Raw genomic sequence first — 22,837 nt, 5'->3', positions numbered from 1 at the left:
GCTGTGGTGTAAACAAAACAAGCAAAAAAGACTTTTCCTCTCTCTGTTAGGTCCTAGTTCACGCTTTCTGTCTAACACCAGCTCTGACAGGAAGGATACACATTTCAAATCTTGGCACCTCCCGCTCTTTGGTACCCTGTCCCTCTTTATCTTCCTAGCTCCTTTCCTATAACCCTTCATTGTAGCTCCTTTTCAACCTAACCCTGTAAACCGTGCCGAGCTCTACGCTTGTGGAGATGGCGCGGTATACAAACCTAAGGTTTAGTTTAGTTTAGACATATTGTAATCACAAAATAGAAAAATAAAATTATTTTTTTCTACCTTCCACTGTCATATCCACTGTCTACCATCTCTCTCTCTCTCCCTGCCTTGTGCCCTAGGTCAAACCTCTTTATTCCCCTCCTTGCAGCATCTTTCCCTTCCTCCCCTACTTTATGATATGCAACATTTCTTTCTCTCTTTCCATGCACCATCTATCCTCGCCCTCCACCCTATGTCCAACATTTATCCCTCTCTCTTCTCCATACATGTCTACTTCCCCTCCACCATATGCAGGATTTATCCTTCTCATCCCTTTCTACCTTTTCTCTCCCTTGCTCTCCTGCACCCCAATTCTTCCTCTCTCCTCCCATGTGCAGCATTTTCCCTCCCCTACCATCCCCCTGTGCAGTAGTTTTCCTTCCCTCCCTCCTATATCCCTGTGCAGCAGCACCCCACCAACTATCCCACCCTGAGACCTGACACACCTCCAAGGCCTCCTATAGCTGCAATGGTGGTGGCAGTGGAGGTCAGCAATGGCATCGCTCTGAACAGGCTAATCGCAGCCTGCCCCACTAGGGCTTCCCTCTGCCACGACATCAGTGACGTGGCAGAAGGAAAGCTCCAGCAGCGCAGGCCATGAGCAGCCCATTTAGATGCCACTGCTGACCATCTACTGTCACCACTACGGCCTCAGAGGTATGTCAGGTCTCATAAGGGAGGGAGGGGTATTGGTCTCTGAAACGGTAAGTTCAATTTTCTCAGACAATGAATCAATTCATGGAAGTGAATCGGTGAATCGATTCAAATCAGGCAGCACTACCGCGTAGTCTCTATCGAAGGCCATACACTTGTTTTTTCGTAAGCTATTTTCCTACGATGGAGACTAAGGCCACCTTTTATCAAGCTGTGTTAGGGTTGTTTTTTTTAATCGCAGGCTGCTGCAGTAAAAGCTCCAACGTTCACAGAATTCCTATGAGCATTGGAGCTTTTACTGCAGCAACCCACGATAAAAATAACCTTTCAAACCATCCTCATACACTGCTAAAACAAAACAAAAAAAAAGCCTTTCAGTTTCAAAGAACAGATGGAATTTAGATATATGTCAAATGTCCAGAGCAGGGATCTCAAAGTCCCTCCTTGAGGGCCGCATTCCAGTCGGGATTTCAGGATTTCCCCAATGAATATGCATTGAAAGTAATGCATGCACATGGATCTCATGCATATTAATATTGGGGAAATCCTGAAAACCCGACTGGAATGCGGCCCTCAAGGAGGGACTTTGAGACCCCTGGTCTAGAGGGAAGATCTGTGTGATAACATTGTTTATTGGACATATGTGCATTACTGCTTTATCTGGGATTATGTAAAAAATAATAAAATAGAAAATAGGAACATCATTATAAAATAGACAGAACAGTGAAACATCCACACTTTAGAACAGTGGACTCAAACCCTTTGCAGGGCCACATTTTGGATTTGTAGGTACTTAGAGGGCCTCAGAAAAAAATAAAGAAATGACAATTTTGAATGAGGTAAAACTCTTTACAGTTTATAAATTTTTCCTTTTGGCTAAGTCTTAATAATAATATTGCAATTTATAGCTCGAGATATATGATCAAGAAACTGTTGTATTTTACTTTTGTGATTATGATAAACATACCGATGGCCTTAAGTTTGAAACCACTGCTTTAGATCAACTAGGCTAAAAAGACAAGAGGAAGAGGGATGGGGACAGGAAGGGAAGGCAAAAGGAAAAGGGTAGAACAGAGAAGGAAACTGCTTAGATCATTATTATTTCTGAAAATTTTGGGTATCAAGAACATGATATTCAATAAGCTAATTCAAAATAAAAATGTGTTTAGTTTTATTTTATTTTATTTTACATACACAATTCAAGCAGCATAAGCTTGATATATAAATATTGGAGATTATAAGAAAAATTTAAAAAACATGATCAAAACTAGCCCAAGTGGCATTTAAGTAACAACCGGTACCAATCCACAATTAAATGAGGATCAAGAGATTATTTGTTCATTAGAAAATAAGATATTTTTTCAAAAATTATTTAATCACAAAAAAATAAAGAGGGGGAATTTCAAACTAACATGTGGGATATAGTCAGAATATCAGTCAAGATTCCTTCTGTCCGTCAGATACACTTTGAGTCAGAGACACCATTTTGTTACTCAGGAACATGGTCAATTAAGAGGAATCACTAATAATAAAACCCTAAGCGTGCATGTGCACTCCTACCTGCGTGTTCCGGGATCCATAACTCCGTGGCTGGCAGAATGTTAGAGTGCGGCACATGGACATTCGGGACATGTGCGCGTGGATGTTTGGAGCTGACATCGTGGAGAGGAGGCGGCGGCGGTGACCGAGCTAAGGAGCTAGGGGAGGGAATGCCACAACCACTGCCACTCCTTGGTCGCAAGGCCTTCTCCTCTGCCTTCACTCTCCCCCTCTGGGTCAGAGCACCGTTGCAGCTCACAGGAGCCGTGCTCTCTGCCCGCCCTGTGGCGAACCAACACCTCTTACCTCTGAATTGCCGCAGAGGGTGGTGGGGTGGGGGCGGCCAAAGGAAGGTGGGCGGGGCGCAGGTGGGGAATGGTAGGGAGGGGAAGAGAGACAGACAGCGGCCAAGGAGAGAGAGAGAGAGTAAGAGACAGAAAGACAGAGGCCAACAAGAGAGAGAAAAACAGACAGACAGCGGCCAAGGAGAGAGAGAGAGAGAGAGAGAGAGAGAGAGAAAGACAGACAGACAGACAGCGGCCAATGAGAGAGTGAGAGACAGAGACAGAAAGCGGCCAAGGAGAGAGAGAGAGAGAGAGAGAGAGACAGAAAGACACACAGACAGCGGCCAAGGAGAGAGAGAAAGAGAGACAGAAAGTGGCCAAGGAGAGAGAGAGACAGAGACAGAAAGACGGAGAGAGAGAGAGACAGAAAGACACACAGACAGCGGCCAAGGAGAGACAGAGACACAGACAGACAGCGGCCAAGGAGAGAGAGAGAGACAGAGACACAGACAGACAGCGGCCAAGGAGAGAGAGAGAGACAGAGAGACAGACAGCGGCCAAGGAGAGAGAGAGAGACAGAGACACAGACAGAGAGCGGCCAAGGAGAGAGAAAAACAGAGACACAGACAGACAGCGGCCAAGGAGAGAGAGAAAGACAGAGACACAGACAGACAGCGGCCAAGGAGAGAGAAAGACAGACAGACAGAAAGACACACAGACAGCAGCCAAGGAGAGAGAGAGAGACAGAAAGACAGACAGACACATAGACAGCGGCCAAGGAGAGAGAGAGAAAGAGAGAGAGACAGAAAGACAGACAGTGGCCAAGGAGAGCGTGAAAGAAAGAAAGAGATAAAGACAGACAGCGGCCAAGGAGAGAGAGAGAGACAGACAGACAGACATCTATTCTAGCACCCGTTAATGTAACGGGCTTAAAGACTAGTCAGAGAAATAATATAGTTGAGCTTGACAAATTACCAAATATTTACATGGGAATTTCAGGAAAAACAAGCCACCTAGGGCTAAAACTCTGGGCCACAATAAAAATAGCTTTATATAAGAACATAAGACTTGCCATACTGGGAAATACCAAAGGTCCATGAAGTCCAGTTTCCAACAGTGGCAAGCCCAGGTCCCAAGTACCTAACTAGACCCCTTATTCCTTAGATAAGCAGCCTAAAATCTGTTTTTCTACTAAAACAGATTTTGTGCTGCTTATCCAAGGAATAAGCAGTGGATTTCCCCAAACCATCTAAATAATGGTTAAGTTAACTGATTTCATCACATTCTCTGGCAACAAATTCCAGAGCTTAATTATATATTGTGTGAAGAAATTTTTTCTCAGGTTTGCTTTAAATCTACTACTTAGTAGTTTCATCACATGACCCCTAGTGCTAGTATTTTTGGAAAGAGTAAACAAGTGATTCAAATCTACCCTTTCCACTTCACTCAGTATTTTATAGACCTCTATCATATCACCCTTGAGCTGTCTCTTCAAGCTGAAGAGCCCTAACTGCTTTAGTTTTTCCTCATGGTGAAGTCATCCCATACCTTTTATAATTTGTTGCCCTTCTCTGTACCTTTTCTAATTCTGCTACAAGTTTTTTGAGATACAGAGTATCTGCACGCAGTATTCGAGGAGTGATACAAGGGCATAACATTGTCACCTTTGTTTTCCATTCCTTTCCTGATAATTCCTAAAATTCTATTTGCTTTCTTAGCCACTGCTGCTCATTGAGCTGAGGGTTTCAACGTATCCTCAATGATGACACCTAGATTCTATTGCTAGGCAGTGACTCAGCGTGGAATCCTGCATCATGGAGCTATATTTTGGGTTCCTCTTTCCCACTTCCATCGCTTTGCACTTGCTCACATTAAACATCATCTGCCATTTTGATGGCTTCTGTGTTTTTGTCTGTCTTTAGCAGCATCAGGAAACATCTAAACTTTCAAAGAGGAAAAAGGTAAAAGCCCTACAATTAAAATATAATTTCAATATCCAATCCCTATCATAGTCCAGTGCCAAAGAATCTAAAAGAGTGGATGGATTTGCTACTCCTCCTTTTGATGATTTCAAAAATGCTGTTAAATCTAGACTGCTCTGAGAAATAGGAGACAAAATGTCCACTCATTCTGAAATGGTTTTCTTACTGGACACAGAAGGGAATGATTGAACTGGTAATCTTGAGATGTTCCAACAAACATTTTGAACATCTCTTGTGGAGAAATTCTTGTAATCTTGGGAAAATTGATCAAATGCAAATTTCGTCTTACAATATCTTCCAAATCCTCATATTTATTTTCAACTGTGGTGGTCAGCGGTTATTAAACTGCTTTCAGCTGCAGACTAGATTAACTCTGGGCCATGTTTGGGCTCTGGTATTGAATATCTGGGTGTTTGCAGTTACCTGGAAATTAACTGGGCACGGCCAATACTCAAAGTGATTCCTGGTCAATTCACTGAATAAAGTTAGGACAGGCTTTTTGTGTTGAAACTGCGATACATGGTTGGCATGCTAGCTTTTTTCCTACCGCTGTCCCACCTTGGTGTTATTAATTTTCTCATAACTACATGGCTATGAGAAAGTACTTATTATCCCTTTCTTTCTTTCTTTCTTTCTTTTTTTTTTTTAATACCTTTATTCATTTTTAAGCCATACATAAGTGCAACATATTATATAATCATATTACACTATAAAAGCATGGTTTGAAGCTAAGGGGGGACAAGTCCAGGACAAATGTCAGGAAGTTCTGCTTTACACAGCGAGTGGTAGACGCCTGGAATGCTCTCCCAGAGGAGGTTATTAAGGAATCCACTGTGCTAGGATTCAAAGGCAAATTAGATGCACATCTCCTTACAAGAGGCACAGAGGGATATGGGTGACTAAAACTACATCAGGTGTATACCCGACTGGGCCTCTGCGTGTGCGGATCGCCGGACTCGATGGACCATGGATCTGATCCGGAGATGGCAGTTCTTATGTTCTTATGTAATCTATGACACATAAATATATATCACCCTCCCCCCCATACTCGTATTCAAAAATTGCACTCAAATTAAAGAATTAAAAAAATATTTTCCAACCCTCCCTCCCACCCACCCACCCTGGACGTGCATGACCAAAGGGCAAAATCAACAGTCACTCTTTACAAAATTTTGTCGATGGCTCCCAAATCCTCAGAAACTTTTTGTAATGTCCCTGTTGTAAAGCCATAGTACGTTCCATTTTAAAAATGTGACACAGAGACTCCCACCAAAAGGTATAGTTCATTCTATCCCAGTTTTTCCCAATTCCTTAAAATAATTATTATCCCTTTCATTTAAAGAATTCCTATGTACCTAATTTCTTCCCGAATTAAATAACAGCTGTAAATTATTTGATGCACCATCAACTTAAGCAGTTACCCTAAACCCCTGTGCAGACGGCAGGGCACATTTAAAAAAATTTTCATGCTCTGCTCAGCACTGTTTTCTTAAATTAGGTGATGAACACGAGCCAAGTGGTACAGACCAAGCTCAGTGGTAGGAAACAATTCTGTCTGAAACAGGTTGCAATGATGTAATGTTTTCACATTATAATCTAAGCTAGTAAATGATATGTTTAGGGAACAGCTTTTACTAACATGCTTTCAATTTTCATGAGACATACAGTGAGAAAATTACAGTCAATCAAGCGAAATAAAATGCTTTCATAGACTATGCAAACAGACAGCTGTGGTTTCATGTGAGGAGCCATGTTTTGCTGATACCAGAGCTAGAAAGTCCAATTTTAAGCAATTTGGTCATCTTTTTAATGTTCCACAGAAATGTGTGGCCAGGACATAGTATACAAAAAAGGGCTTCGATTATGGGTTTATATCCAACATTCTGGAGTCTGAGGGCCGGATTCTGTATAGGACGCCCGGTCTCAGAAGCCACCTAAGCGGATTTTGAGAATCACATACGGGCATCCTCTATAGAATCGCATCTTTCTTCATGGACAGATGCCTAAGCCTGCCTAACCACCACAATTCTCTAACTGGCGACTACGTCACAGGCGCCGGTTAGAGAATTGTGTTACCGCTGAGTTGATCACGGCAAGAGAATCTCCCTGATGTGATCAGTTTAGTGGCTGTGGCAGGAAAACCATCCCCTCTCGTGACATACCCTTGTAGGAGAGATGCCCAGTTTCTCCTGCTGGAACCCCTGAAGCTGCCCCCTCCCCCCGCCCTCTACCGGAAGACCAGTGGCGTAGTAAGGGTGAGCGGCGCCCGGGGCAGTGGTGTCCCTTCCCTGCACCTTTTTAACTTCTTCGGTGTGAGCAGCATGCCCATATCGGTATCCACTCACCCTTTGACGTCAATTCCTAGGCGCAGGTCCAAGAAGTGATTGATGTCAGAGATAGCGCCGATGCCCACATGGACAACCTCACGCAGGAGAGGTAAAAAAGGTACGGGGAAGGCAAGGAGCACATGGAAAGGAGAGAAGCTGGGGGGGGGGGGATGGGCCAAAAGGAAGATGGGTGCCACGCCCTTAGGAAGACCATGCCCGGGATGGACCGCACCCCTCTTACTATACCACTGTGGAAGACTACTTAGATTACTCCTGAGCATATCACTCTTAACTTCATCCTATGCCCTCTTATTCTGGAGCTTCCTTTCAAATGAAAGATATTTGCCTCATGCACATTTATGCCACATAGATATTTAAACATCTCTATCATATCTCTCCTCTCTCGCCTTTCCTCCAAAGTATACATATTGAGATCTTTAAGTCTGTCCCCATATGCCTTATGACAAAGACCACCGACCGTTTTAGTAACTTTCCTCTGGACTGACTCTTCCTGTTTATATCTTTTTGAAGGTGTGGCCTCCAGAATTGTATACAATATTCTAAATGAGGTCTCACCAGAGTATTATACAGGGGCATCAGAAATCTCTTTTTTCCTACTAGCCATCTCTCTTTCTATGCAGACGACACAAAGCTATGCTAAGCAATCAGATCGCAGGAGGATAGCGAGGAACTCCAGAGCGACTTGTATCAGTTAGAGAAATGGGCGGAGAAATGGCAGATGAAGTTCAATGTGGAGAAATGCAAAGTAATGCATTTAGGCATTAAGAATAAGGAACACGAGTATAGAATGTCAGGTGTAACTCTGGGTAAAAGCGAACAAGAAAAGCACCTGGGTGTATTGATAGATAGGACCCTGAAACCGTCAGCACAATGTGCAGCTGCGGCAAAGAAAGCAAATAGAATGTTGGGCATGATAAAGAAAGGAATCACAAGTAGATCGGAGAGGGTCATAATGCCGCTTTATAGAGCAATGGTCAGACCCCACTTGGAATACTGCGTCCAACTTTGGTCTCCCAACCTAAAGAAGGATATAAAACTGCTGGAGAGGGTGCAGAGACGAGCAACGAAGCTAGTAAGGGGTATGGAGAAACTGGAATATGAGGATCGACTCAAGAGACTGGGATTGTTCTCCCTTGAGAAAAGGAGACTACGAGGGGATATGATCGAGACCTTCAAAATACTGAAAGGAATCGACAAAATAGAGCAGAAAAAATTATTTACATTGTCCAATTTGACACGAACAAGAGGACACAATGAAGCTTAGGGGGGACAAGTTCAGGACAAATATCAGGAAATTCTGCTTCACGCAGAGAGTGGTTGACACCTGGAATGCTCTCCCAGAGGAGGTTACTGCGGAATCGACCGTCCTAGGATTCAAAAGCAAACTAGATGCACATCTTCTTACGAGAGGCATAGAGGGATATGGGTGACTAAATTACGCCAGGCGTACACTGGCAGGGCCTCCACGTGGACCGAAGGTCTGATCCCGGAGATGGCGCTTCTTATGTTCTTAAAAGAGGCCATTAATGGTACAAAAATGCTTTTTTACACTGTGGAAATTAAGAACCATATTTTGATTCTTTATCGTTCAGACTATTGGTGCAGGCATTAGTTTTATCTATTTTAGACTATTGTAACATTATCTATTTAGGAGCACCCAAAAAAATTCTAAAGAAATTAAGGATAATTCAGAATACAGCTGTTCGATTCATTTTTGGTTTTAAAAAGAATGATCATATTAGTCCATATTATCGTTTACTTCATTGGCTGCCTTTGGAGGCTAGAGTATTATTCAAATTTTCTGCTTTAAGCTGATATTGGGATTGTCTCCAGCTTACCTTTTTTCTCATTTCGTGTTGCATAGACCATAAGAGAAACTAGAAACTTATACTTATTTGCTTATCCAAAAATTAATGGGTGTAGATATAAGAACTTCTTAGATAGGACCCTAGCATTTCAAGCTGGTAGGCAACAATCTTGGTTAGGTAAATGTATTCAGCAAGCTATGTTATCCTATTGCTGTTTTCGGAAATTTATTACTTAACGAGAGTTTTATTATTGAAATTCTATTTTACAAATATTTGTATTTTTTACTATATTATTGTATTTCGCTGATTGTCCAGCTCTTTTTAGTGTAAACCGCCTAGAACTTTTGGTTATGGCGGTATAAAAGAATAAAGCTATTATTATTATTATATAACAGCACTGCACTTCCTAATCCTGACACCACAGAGAAGGAGCCAGGAGCACAAAGGGAAAGGCTGACACTGGCGGTAGGTGGTAGCAAGAGGGGAGAACTGGATCACTTGAGAGGAGGCAGGCGGGGAATGTAAAACTGCACTATAGCACCTCTGTCATCATTGCTAAAATCAGGGACACATGGTTGGCAAACAAAGATGAATCGGGAACAGGGGTCTGAAAATGGGGGCAGTCCCCCCAAATTAGGGACATCTGGTAAACTATTACTACCCATTTCTGTAGTGCTGCCAGATGTACGCATTGCTCTGCATTAAACTTGTAAGAGACAATCCTTGTTCAACAGAGCTTACAATCTAATCAAAACGGTTCATAGACAACAGCGCGAAAGACAAAAGCGCGCGCCGACTATTGAGCGCAGCGCGGAGGCGCGCGCCGCACAAAATTACAGTTTTTAGGGGCTCCGACAGGGGGTTTTGTTGGGGAACCCCCCCCAGTTTACTTAATAGACATCGCGCCGGCGTTATGGGGGGTTTGGGGGGTTGTAACCCTCCACATTTTACTGTAAACTGAACTTTTTCCCTAAAAACAGGGAAAAAGTTAAGTTTTCAGTAAAATGTGGGGGGTTACAACCCCCCACAACGCAGCGCGATGTCTATTAAGTAAAGTGGGAGGGTCCCCCCCCCGTCGGAGCCCTAAAAACAGTAATTTAGAGCGGTCCGCGCCTCCGCGCTGCGCTCAATTGTCTGGGCGCGCCTTTGACCTGACACCAATCAAAACAGATATACAGGACAAATAGAGGTTAGGGAATTGCTTACGGTGGGAATAATTAAAACAGATATGGACTTCACAAGAAGTTAAGAGCTAAAAGCAGTCTGAAAAAAGTCAGCTTTTAGACTAGATTTAAAAACAGCCAGAGACGGAGCTTGATGTACAGACTCAGGAGGTCTATTCTAGGCATACAGTGCAACAAAATAGAAGGGACGGAGTCTGAAGTTTGCAGTAGAGGAGAAGGGTACAGATAAAAGACTTGATGAACAGAATTCTCGGGGAGAAGTGTAGGGAGAGATCAGAGATACTGAGGAGCTGCACAGTGAACGCACTTGTAAGTCAAAAAGAGGAGCATGAACTGTATACAGAAATGGATAGAAAGTCAATGAAGTGACTTGAGGAGAAGACTAGTGTGAGTGTAGCAACACTGGTGGAATATAAATTGTGCAGTAGAATTTTGAATGGTTTGAAGGGGAGAGTTATGGTTAAGTGGAAGACCTGTGAGAAGCAGGTTGCAGTAATCTAGGCATGAGGTGATAAGAATGTGGATAAGGGTTTTGGTAGTGCACTCAGAAAGGAAAGCTCGGATTTTGGCTTTAGCTGTCTGTTAGATTTGTACAGGGAAAGAGAGAGGAGTCAAAGATGACCCCAAGGCTGTGAGCTGATGAGACAGAGGATGAGAGTGCTATCCACAGAAACAGAGAATGGAGGAAGAGGAGAGGTGGCTCATTCTTGGCCATGTTCAGTTTTAAATGGCGGTGAGACATCCAGTTGAGACTTGGGCCTGGATTCCTACTGAAATTTCTGGTGTGGAGAGGTAGATTTTGGGATTCATCAGGATAAAGATGATACTGAAAACCATGGGAGGAAATATGGTGTAGATGGAAAAAAGAGGTTCCAAGACAGAGACCTGAGGCACATCAATTGATAGTGGGATAACAGTGAAGGATGATCCACCACCTCATACACTAAAAATGTGATGGGAGAGATAAAGGAAAACCAGGAAAGAACAAAGCCCTGAAATCCAAGTGAGGACAACGTATTAAGAAGTAAGTGGTGATCAATAGTTTGAGAAGGGCTGTTTCAGTTGCATACAGACAGCGGAAGCCTGAATGAAGTGGGCCAAGAATAACTTGAGATGAAAGAAAGTCAAGACAACGGTGGTGAACAGTGCATTCAAGAAGCTTGGATAAGAAAAGGAGGAGGGAGATTGGGCATTAGTCAGAAGGGCAGGTTGGGGCCAGTGAAGGTTTTTTGAGAAGTGATATAACTGCAGCATGTTTGAAGGCATCAGAAACAGTTGCTGTGGAAAGTGAAAGGTTGACGATACGACAGAAGAGATGACAGAAGGAGAGATAGTGCTGAGTAAATGAGTGGGAAAAGAATCAGAGGAACAGGTAGTGAGTTTGGAGGAGGAAAGGACATGTGCAATTTCCTCTTTGGTAATTTCAGAAAAGAAAGAAAAGGTAGCTAGGGTTGAAGGAAGGCTGAAAGAATGGACTGGAGGAAGGAGAGGTGGAGGTGACTTGGTTGAGAGCTTCTTTCCTGACCATCCAACCCCACTGCTAGACTCCCTTGTTCCTCTCTTACATACATACATAAATGCACATATTTACTAACTGCCTTCTCTCCTGCCTCAGTTTTATTTTTGGTGCCTGTGGATGGACTCCATCAGCTGCATCTAATGGCAATGATGGACTCCATTGGCTGTCCACCTCAGTATCTCCCTCCTCTTTGGGAGATCATAGGTAGACTCTGTCAACTGCCCAAATCTCACTCAGGGTCCTCTGAGCGCTCTAATAGCCCTAGTTCTGCCTCTCATGAGGATTTCCTAGGGAATGGGAAGCCAGTGTGGAAGTGGAAGTGTGTGTCTGCGTGTGGGAGGAGGGGAAGTCATTGAATGTCTGAGAACACATGGGGGCTCAGAGGTTCTTGGGTTCAATTTTCCCTTTCATCAGTTGCTATCATGGATTCCACGATGCAGTCAACAGAGGGTCAGTCTTGATTTTAACAAGCCTGATTATACCGGGGTCTTCTGCATGAGCACAGTTTGCACACCCCTAGGTCTGGCACTGATAGCCAGGGACCTCCTACAAAGAAATTGCCAGCAACCAGTCCAAAAAACTTCAATTCAGATTCAAAAGTTTCAAAACAAACAAAGCTCCTGCCAAGAAACTGCTAGGCAGCAGGCCCAAATTAATTTAGATGCAAACTAATTTTAAAGCAAATGTCAGCAGATGAACAGTGCAAAAACAGGTTTAAGCAATATGATTCTTTTCAGACCTATTACTTATCAAACAACAAAAAAATAGGGAGTTTAGTCCACTCCAGGAGGAAGGCAAAAGTTCTCTTGCAATCCACACTGTACTGGACTTGTCCTGATACGCCTTCCCTTGCTTATTAGGCACGTGCCTTACACAACTGGAAGCTATCTTGCTTTCTCAAGAAGTGAACGCTTTCATTCATGCATCTGAGCCTCAGTGTTACTGATCTGATCCAGACTAGTGCTCATAAGAATGACTCTTTACCCCTTTAATAGCTGAAAAGGAGAAAAGCCAGCTGCCCCCACCAGCAGGTTGCAATTTCTCTCCAGTAGTCGATTTGTCCTCTTAGTTCCTGAGAACCAATCAGGCCTTAAGGTTAGAATTAAGGAGCCCTGTTGCTTCAAAATGTTTTCTAAAAGCACAAGAGGAAAAATTGAGCAGGAGAAGAAAAAGGGAAAAGATATTCTGTCTTGAAATTTATTTATATACACATGGTTTTTATATATTTTATATCCAATATATTTTATTGTTCTGTCTAGTTCTGTATGTACCTGGGTACATTATGTACTGAATTATATGACTAGTTCTATTTTTAAAAAGTTTTCCTAATTTGATCCCTTTTAGTGGTTCACATCACCTGAGGAAGGATGCCGAAACTGGAATCCTAGTTGGGATTCCAACTTGGGACACTACTTTTTATCAAGATGTACATTTGATTTCTAGATTTCTTATGGTTCAAAGATTTACATTATTTATTATTAAAGCATCTGTTTGGTTGAACTTTTGACATATCATTTGCCTCCTATTTGGTTGTTCTGCTACTTTTTGAGGCAAATTTCTTCTTTCCCCCCTTTCGTTTGTTTATTGCTCTGTATTGAAGTCAGAAAAGCAAGTACAAAGAAATCCAACAGAACTGCAGTAATGTGTCAAACAGCAAACAAGGAAGAGAACTGCAGAGATGATGTACAAAATGCAAAGTCTTTAATAAATAAAAAAATGGAAAAACAGTTTGCATCCAAATGGTCCACAAAGAGTTATAACCCAGGACCCGACATGATCCGTGTTTCGAAAAAACACTCCTTAATCAGAGGTCTTAAAGGTATTAAAACCACATTCTAGGGATTCATTTGGTATACACATAGATAAAAGTATGCAAATTAGTAGATAAAAACAAAACCGGTAAACTCCTCCGCCCGCTTGAAACCATTCATATACAATGCCACCTATACCATAGTGAGCCATCAGATTTAGCAAAATCTTGTGATCTACCAAATCAAAGGCAGCAGACCAGATCAAACTTCCATCTGTGTGTGCATGCATTTGTGCAGCTGTCTGCCTGTGTCTATTTCCATTTGTTTCTACCTCTCCATCAATGTCACTATTCTACTTAAGTGTTCCCGTCCCTACTAGGGTCTTTATCTGCCTGAGTCTCTTCATCTGTGCATCACCCCCTCTGTTGGCGTCTATCTCAAATTGCACATCTCTCTTCCTGAATCTGCATGTGTCTATGGGTGTGAATGTGTAGCTCTGTTGTGTGTGTGTGTGTGAATGTGTAGCTCTGTTGTGTGTGTGTGTCTGTGTGTGTGTGTGTGAATGTGTAGCTCTGTTATGTCTGTGTGTGTGTGTTGTGTGTCTCTGTGTGTGTTTCTCTGTCTTTCTTCGGCAGAGACTGTGTGATAAAAGACTCCTTTGAAAATCTAGACCAGTGAATTCCACAGGCACAAAAGCATCTCTAGACATTGCATCTGTTATACAGCAGGTGAGACGTATGTACAGTAAAGTACAAGCAGCAATTTCAGAATCAAAATCGTCATGCATCTTTTGTCTCCCTTGTCCCCCCCACCCTCTGCCCCAAATCTAAGAGCAACATAATTTCTGGGCAAGTTTTTATTAAGCTCTTTCCAACTATAGATACTGGAAGAGATGCATTCAAGAGGAGATATCCACTAATGGATGAAGAAGGCATCCAGAAATAGAAGGTTGGCATCTATCCTGCTCTCAGTGGTTGAGAAAAGATCTCTCTTTTTCAGATGTACTTCACATGATAATTATCTCATTCACTACACTACCCATTCATGTCACCCCTCTCCTTAAGTCACTTCACAGGCTCCCTATCTGCCATCACATACAATTCAAGATCTTATTGCTGACCTACAAGTGTGTTCATTCGGCTGCCCCTCAATATCTCTCCTCGCTTCTCTCTCCTTATACACCTCCCAGAGAACTCCGTTCCTCAGATAAGTCACTCTTAGCATTACCCTTCTCCTCCACTACCAATTCCAGACTTCGTTCCTTTCATCTAGCTGCTCCCTATGCCTGGAATAAATTACCCGAGTTTGTCATAGAAACATAGAAAGATGACGGTAGAAAAGGGCTATAGCCCATCAAGTCTGCCCACTCTACTGACCCATCCTCTGAAGTCTATACCTAGTGACCAATTCTTCAGATCGACCCTCGTAGGGATCCCACATAGGCATCCCATTTATTCTTAAAATCCAACACGCTGCTGGCCTGGATCACCTGCACCGGAAGCTTATTCCAACGGTCAACCACTCTTTCTGTGAAGAAATACTTCCTGATGTCGCCATGAAATTTCCCGCCCCTGAGTTTGAGCGGATGCCCTCTTGTGGCCGAGGGTCCTTTGAGAAGGCCCCTTCCCTTGTTTAAAAGCAGACTGAAAACCTACCTTTTTAATATAACTTTCTATTCTTAACCCTACTCCTCTGCCCTCCAACCCTGCCAGCTGATTAACCGCTCCCTTTAACTGTATCCATGACATCCTCTGTCTTGCCTGTTTAGAGTGTAAGCTCTTTCGAGCAGGGACTGTTTTCTTATTCTTTGTGACTCTGTACAGCGCTGCGTGCGTATGGTAGCGCTATAGAAATAATTAATAGTAGTAGTACTACACTGTGATCCAGGATCCATTCACGGAATCTAGAACTGACTGAGACAGGATGTTCTCTGTGACTGTCGAATATGGTCATCTGAGAAATGGCGAAGCTCCACACCCTGACAGTTTCCTCACAGAGGCGTGATCTTGTTATTCCTTTCTTTTATCAGGCAGAACATGGGGCTAGATTCACTAAAGTCCACAAATCGATCCGATTCGTGTCCTATCCGTTTCCAAGTCATTCTGGCTGATCGATTCAGTAAAGCTTGTCCATGCAAATGATCAAATCGTAAACACGCCCCCCCATTCGCGCACATGTCTCTCTGTAACATTGATCGACACCAACCTTGTTGGTTTTGAAGCACATAACGCATGCTCTAGCTCTTTATGACTTCACTGCGTAAAAATGGGGCAGGGTTTAATCACGGTTGTCATTGGCGGGCTCCGAATGTGCCTACCGCAAAGCATTGTCGTAAAAAAATGTGCTCACCTTCTTGTTTCTCTAGCTGTAGCCTCATCTTCCTCGGCATACTTGTGTTCCAAAAGAAGGAGATAGCGTAGCTGACAAGCGCCGTCGATTTCTCTCAGGAAAAGAACTAAGTTGCTAGAAGGCACAACAGTTAACAGCAGTTGAATGCGCTGGGATCACGCGCTGTTATATACAGCCTATGAATCCCAGGAGGCTGTGCGGCTCTTTCTGCCGTGAAGCACGAAGCAACCAAAGGCGACCCCGTGACGTCGCAACAATAAAGCTGGAAGGAAGGGGGGAGGGATAGCTGGCCCTTAAAAGTTATTTTTGATTTTTTTTAAATTTGGCATTGATATATGAAATGTACAATGCACAAGGAGAGCAAGGGGTTAATCTGCTATTTTCTCGCCATGCGCATTACAAATCTGAGATTCACTCCCGCGCTCGCAAGGCGCATTCCCAAAAAAATCAAAAAAATATTTATAACGCTTATGTACATGAAAGTTTACATACATTTAAAGTTTAGATATAATTTGGAGTTTTTGCTGGGTAGATATATATTTTTAATGGGGTTCTTAACATGCAGTTGCTAGTCAGGAATAATCGGCGAGGATGTAAAGTGACTGGTCCCCAGCAGTCGAAACTTTTTGGATCGGAAAGGCCAGTCAGTTTGGACAAAATGATTACATGAATCGATGCCTTAAGAAATTTACATGCCTTTTTACTAATTTGCATGCACAGATCGGATCGGGTGCGGATGGGGTCTGGAGGAAGGTTAGTGAATCAAGCCGTAGTTGGAAAGCGATCGCAAACCGACTGGTACACGATCGGTTTGCTTAGTGAATCTAGCCCATGGTCATCTGTTTGCATCACTGCAATTCTGCTGGCCCTCTAAAAGCCTTTGAAGCTTAAAGAGAGGATTCAAATAGGAAGATATGACCAAATGCCACTGTGGAAAACAGCAGAATGCAAGATGGTCATCTGTACAGGAAATGGTTTATGGTTGGAAGACATGTCCAAGCCTTTCAGAATACTGTAGGACATGCACTCCACTGGCACCCTGAAATGAACTCATCTGTATGTGTCTGGTCATCCTGCTTGTGCTCAGAAAATAAATTCATTTTCCAAAGCCTGTTATTTATCTTGTCAGTGTGACTTTACATTTTAAAAAAGTTCAGTGACACAATGTCTGGCAGAGCATGCAATGTAGTTTCTTTCAAGCATGGAAAAAGGCTGTCAAATTATTACCTTTGAGTCTCTGTCTTGATACTTCTTTCACATGCTGTGTGGACAGAATATGAAAAGTGAAAGGACAGAATACGGCATAGTCCAGCTCCTATAGTTTCTCAGGAACAGAAACTTAAAGGTGGCAGTTATTTTCCAGCAAAATCTGAGGTGCTTTTTACCTGTACACTTTAGATTGAGTTTCAAAGGGAAAGTCCGAGTGCGTCTTCCCTGTCAAAATTCTTGCAAATCTTTGCCATGAGCTTTTGTACCTGCTCAGGGCCATGTTAACTACTGCACCAGGTGAAGTATTGGTTCAGAATGCCAGTGATAAAGGGTGAAAAAATCTCCAACCTCTGACGTCACCTGGTCTAATGGTTAAGCACTCTCTTCCCCTTCCCTCCTCTCTCTCTCTCCCCCTTCGTCAGTCCAGTATCTCTCCCCACTCTCTCCCCCCCTCCATACCCCCTTCCCATGGCTCGGTCATTACTCCTTCTCCTTTCTCCCATGCAGTCCTGTAAACTATGTGCGAGCTGCACAGTACTGTAGGCTAAATGAAGTGTAGTCTTGGCAGCCTTTTTTTATGTACAAATTTGTAATATTGACCTCTGATGCAGGCACCTTGCTGAAACATGGCCCATATTGGGTCCTTTAATAAACTTTAGATGCCAATCCATTCTTGGAGGCCCACTGTGCTTTTCACTCTTGGCTTGCTTTCTTGTGCTTTTGACTCCTTCTATCCTGTTCAACATAAATTTAGGCCTGCCCTTTCATTTGCCTAGCTCCCCCCCCTACTTTTACAAAGCCATGCTAGTGGTTGCCACTGCGATAACTGCCCCGAAGCCCATAGAGATTTAAAGGGCTTCGGGGCTTTTGCCGTATGGTTTTGTAAAAGGGGGGGAGGGGAGGGTAGATAAGCCTTACTTATGAACCTAGTATTGAAAATCAGTTCTAAATTCCCAATTTTCACCCCTCCCCAAACTGTCCTACTTTTTGTTTCTAAATTCAGGAGTTTAGTGAGATTGCACTCAGCCCTAGTAAGAGGAGCATAAATTTTGTTAATACCGGGCTCACATTTTATAAATAAAGGAAACCCAGCTGGACTGTTGATGTGGTATTTCCCCATTCCAACATGCATCTGTGTGGATGGCACACTGCGTACAGCAGAGGTGTCAAAGTCCCTCCTCGAGGGCCGCAATCCAGTCAGCTTTTTAGGATTTCTCCAATGTATATGCATGAGATCTATTTGCATGCACTGCTTTCATTGTATGGAAATAGATCTCATGCATAGTCATTAGGGAAATCCTGAAAATCCAACTGGATTGCGGCCCTCGAGGAGGGATTTTGACACCCTTGGCGTACAGGGTTAGGTGGTTTGTCACTGCCACTGAGCTGTGTTGTAGAAGTTGAGAAGTAAGCCTGTGCTCTTGAAGACCACAGAATGGACAACACAGTTCAAAGCATAAAGCGGCCTGGCAAGTGACAGATGTAATGGTGCAAGTAAGGAAGAGAGAGGAGCACAGTTCAGACCTCTGCATACACATGGGGAGGCCATTTCAGACTGTCATATTTGATGGACTTAACCTCTGCAGCAAAAAAGAGGCACAGCCACACGTCTGCCCTAGTCAAGACTAAATACCTACAGAAATCCTACATAAACATTCGTGTAGACCAGTGAATGGTAATGAAGGGTCTATGATGGTTCCACCCCCTGCTGTCCCCGAGTAACTTTATTCACATTATGTTGAGTATCTTTGTTAGTCCTGAATGTCTTCAAAACAGGCCCTTTTATGACAATAGCTGGAAATTGTCTCTCAGCAGTCAGTTTATCTCCACAGTTTTTACAGTACTTCTATGTGTCTTCATCATCGCGATTTCTATAGCCAACAGCATGTCTAATCATCCTTCTATAGTTGAATTTACCCTCTGTGATAAACTTAAGACACTGTGCCTGAACGTCTGTCACTGCTGTAAGTTTGCACAGGCTGCAACATGTGGCTTGAATATGCTTCTGCTGAAATTCTGGCACTGCACCAATTCTAGGACACTGCTGAACTATATTATTATTTTTACGGTTCTCTGATGTAGAAGAAATCTGATCTATGTTTATTTAATGTCCTGAAATGCACAGACTTACAGATATCTTTCTTTCAAATAAACAGTATATAAAGACAGAGAGATCCTGCAGTAAGAAATTTAATCATATAACTTTTCCGCTTAAATCATGATTTTTTGGCTCAATGTAACATCCTGGGGGGGGGGGGGGGGGAGGGATTCTGCCCTCTAAGAAACTTGCAGGGCTTGGCTGCTGAGGGGATTGCTGGCTCAGCAGTTAAGACAGCTTTTGCTATAATACTGGCTGCCTGATGCTAGATTTCCCATATGGCTATGTGTTAAGAGCCAGTGACAGCAGTGGTAGAATAGGATAATTCTCAATGATACTCAGAGAACAGTACTTATATGAGTCTTGGCTGCGGAGGCTTCATGCTTTCTAAAATTTCTTTGCAAGTATCTGGTAACCCTTCGGGGGATTAGCAATGTTTTTTTTTTTTGGGGGGGGAGGGGGAAGTTTTTTGATAGATAAGAAAGTTTGTTTATGATGTGCTTAAAGGTATTATTACATTTTGGACAACTGTGCATTTATACATTATTAGGATGTGATCCTCTTTTCTTAGTTGTAAGTTTTAATCTCTCTCTCCGTGTTTCTTCTTTAAACATCTTTCTATGCTGGTAGTCTGTTTTTCAAAACAATATTCCTGCCCTGGAGATGCATCAGACTATAAATGGTCTCATTTTTGTCAAGTGGACTTAGAATCTGTTAACAACGTGTTTCTGGCATTAAATGTGGAAAGGGTACCTCATCTCTGGTGACTTCATTAGGCAGCTTTTACCCCAAGCCTCACAGAATTTTAATTTTTCTCAGGATCCTCTTCCCTCTAACTCATACATGCACACACTTCTCCAAAGAACTTGGCTCTCTCAAGAGGGAAGGGACTTCTCTTCAAGACCAGGCATAGATTCCAAACTTTACCACAAATATTCAAAGACTGGACGGGGGTGCTTCCATTAACTTTACTAAAGGTTTGTACAAAACATTTAGAGGGGCATAATAAAAAAAAAAGTCTAAGTCTTTTGGCCTAAGTCGGTAGACGCTGAAGTTGGCAGCAGGGAAATGTCCATTCTAAATAAAACCCCCAAAACATCCAAATTGAGGTTTTTTTTTAAATAACGGCCTACCTGCACGTTCAGCAATCTACTCACCCAGACTGCGTCTATCCTTACACCATATTCCTGACCAAAAAAAATCAACCAAGTCCCAAATGCCCAAACCCATACCTTTTAGGCAAAGGAGGGGCCAGTCCTTTGCCTAAAAGCAGGATTCTGTAACCGGTGTCTGTCAAAAAACAATGCCGGTTACAGAATTCTGCAACTGCCCCCACAATCTCGCGATCTGCCTCCCGAACTGCCGCAAACCTGCAGGAGAGATGCTCAATCTCTCCTGCTGGCACTCCTGACAAAACAGCATTCGCCAGCAGGATAGATGCCCAAGCCCTCCTGCCAACATCCCCCCCTGCGAATACTGGCAGGAGGGATTCCAAGCCCTCCTACCGGCACCCCCCCCCCGAAGATGGTCCACCGACACCCCCCTCACCCCTGACAATACCGGCAGGAGGGATCCCAAGCCCTACTGCCGAAGATGGCCTCTCACCCCCTGCGAACCCCTGAACACAATCCCCACTAAACCCCCACGACCCTGGAACCCCCCTCAATTAACCTTTCAGTTGGCCAGCCGGATGGTTCCCTGATCCGGCTGGCAGGCCCACCATCCTCAGAATGGCAGGTCTGCCCATTCCTGGTGCATTGTGTGATGCACCGGGTAGGGGCCTAGGGCCTGATTGTCCAGGCGCCTAAGACCTGCCCATAGGAGGGGCCTTAGGCAACTGGGCCAACCCATCCTATGTGCCTAAGGCCCCTCCCTGGAGCATCCCACAATGCACAAGGGGAAGGCCCACCATTCTGAGGATAATGAGCCTGCCGGCCGGACCAGGGACCCATCCGGCCAGCCAACTAAAAGGTTAGTGTGTGTGTGTGTGTGTGTGTGTGGGGGGGGCATTCGGGGGTTCGCGGGGTGCCGAGGGGGGGTGTGTGTGCTGTCTTCAGCAGGAGGGCTTGGGATCCCGCCTGCTGGTATTGTCGGGGGTGGGGAGTTGGCAGGAGGGCTTGGGCTCCTTCCTGCAATGATTACGGGTTTATTAGGGCGGGTGCTGGCAGGAGGGCTTGGGCTCCCTCCTGCCGTGATCGTGAGTTCAGGAGGGGGTGCCAGCAGGAGGTGTTTGGGATCCCTCCTGTCAGTTTGGGGTTTTGTCTGGGGGGGTGGGGGGGGGCGATCGCGATTGCAGCAGGAGAAATTAAGCATCTCTTCTGCCGCAATCGTTGCGGTAGGGGTGGGCAGGTTAGGTTGCCGGGGCTGCTGAGCTGATCGCGGCAGCCGTAAATCAGTCCATTCGGAACTTATACCTGTAATGACTTGGTCTACGTCAAAACGTATAAGTTCCGACTGGGCGATCTCCTAGAATTTTGGTTATACTTGCAGTAAGACTAAGTCTAGGTCGGCCCACCTCCCGCCCTTTCCTCTCCTCTAAAAATGCTTCTCTTCACTTTAGGCGTTCAGAGGCATGGTAAAGGCCTAAACTGGTTTTAGGTATGTCTAAAACCAGCTTTGATTATCGGTACTTGGACGATCTGTCTTTTTGATCGTCCAAGTACCGATTTAGGCCATTTTTTGAATGTTTAAAAAAAAATTATTATGAGCCCCTCACTCCTTTGAGGTAATCTTTCTTTCCAGAGGCTGCATAACATTAAGTACACATTGGGGTCCTTTTACTAAGGCGCGCTAGCCGATTTAGTGAGCGCTAAATGCTAACGCGTCCATTATATTCTATGGCTGTGTTAGAATTTAACGCGCGCTAAATCGGCTAGTGTGCCTTAGTAAAAGAGGGGGATTGTTCTGTACAGCTACACATCTCCATCGATGTCTCCGATTCCTTTCATTGTCTGCCACATCTGTAATGCTAGTCAATAGTGTAGTGAGGGAAGCTTGGGCCTAGGACAGACATGCCCGCTATAGCTGCGCCATGCGCCTTCTCCCAGCATCACCGCCCCATGCATCCTTCCCCTCCAGCTCTTCACTGGCTATGAGCAGCATCTCTTACCCGCTGATGGACTTTTCTTTAAGAACATGTCCAAACTTTTTTAATACCCTACTACACTAATGGAATGCGCCAAATTTTCTGGTGCAATTAATTCCAGAGCTTAATTACAAATTGATTGAAGCCGTTTTTCTCCAATTTGTTTTAAATGAAGTACTTAATAGCTTCGCTGTGCGTCCTCTAGTCCTAATACAGTAAAACCTTGGTTTGCAAGCAGAATTCGTTCAGAAAACATGCTTGGAATCCAAAACACCCGTATATCAAAGCAAATTTCCACATAAGAAATAATAGAAACTCCACAACCCAAATACTTCAATACAAAATACTGTATGTACTCGTATTGCAAGACCTTGCTTGTTTAGAACAGTCACTACACTCCTGGAGAGAGAGAGAGAGAGAGAGAGAGAGAGAGAGAGAGAGAGAAAGAGACAGAGAGAAAGAGACAAGAGAGAGAGAGAGACAGAGAGGCAAAGAGAAAGAGACAGAGAGAGACAGAGAGAAAGAGAAGAGAGAGACAGAGAGGCAAAGAGAGAGAGAGAGAGACAGAGAGAAAGAAAAAGAAAAAGAGAGAGAGACAGAGAGAGAGAAAAAGAGACAGACAGAAACCATCGGCTCAGTTGTAGTGATGTGATGTGTATGTACTTAGACCTTGCTTGTATATCAAGTTAAAAATTTAATAAAATGTTTTGCTTGTCTTGTAAAACAT

The 22,837-nt window shown here is 43.6% G+C and overlaps 1 protein-coding gene across 5 annotated transcripts in view; it reads right to left on the bottom strand.

The window, feature by feature from the left end:
- RASSF8 (Ras association domain family member 8) overlaps positions 1-22,837 on the bottom strand; it is a 251,963-nt gene that overhangs the window by 23,803 nt on the left and 205,323 nt on the right. The gene's annotated exons all lie outside the window — the stretch shown is intronic.

Source organism: Geotrypetes seraphini, chromosome 7 (genome assembly GCF_902459505.1).
Source record: "Geotrypetes seraphini chromosome 7, aGeoSer1.1, whole genome shotgun sequence".
NCBI classification, from domain to species: Eukaryota; Metazoa; Chordata; class Amphibia; order Gymnophiona; family Dermophiidae; genus Geotrypetes; species Geotrypetes seraphini.
The sequence above is the reverse complement of the archived record's forward strand: the minus strand, read 5'-3'. Positions and strand labels throughout refer to the sequence as shown.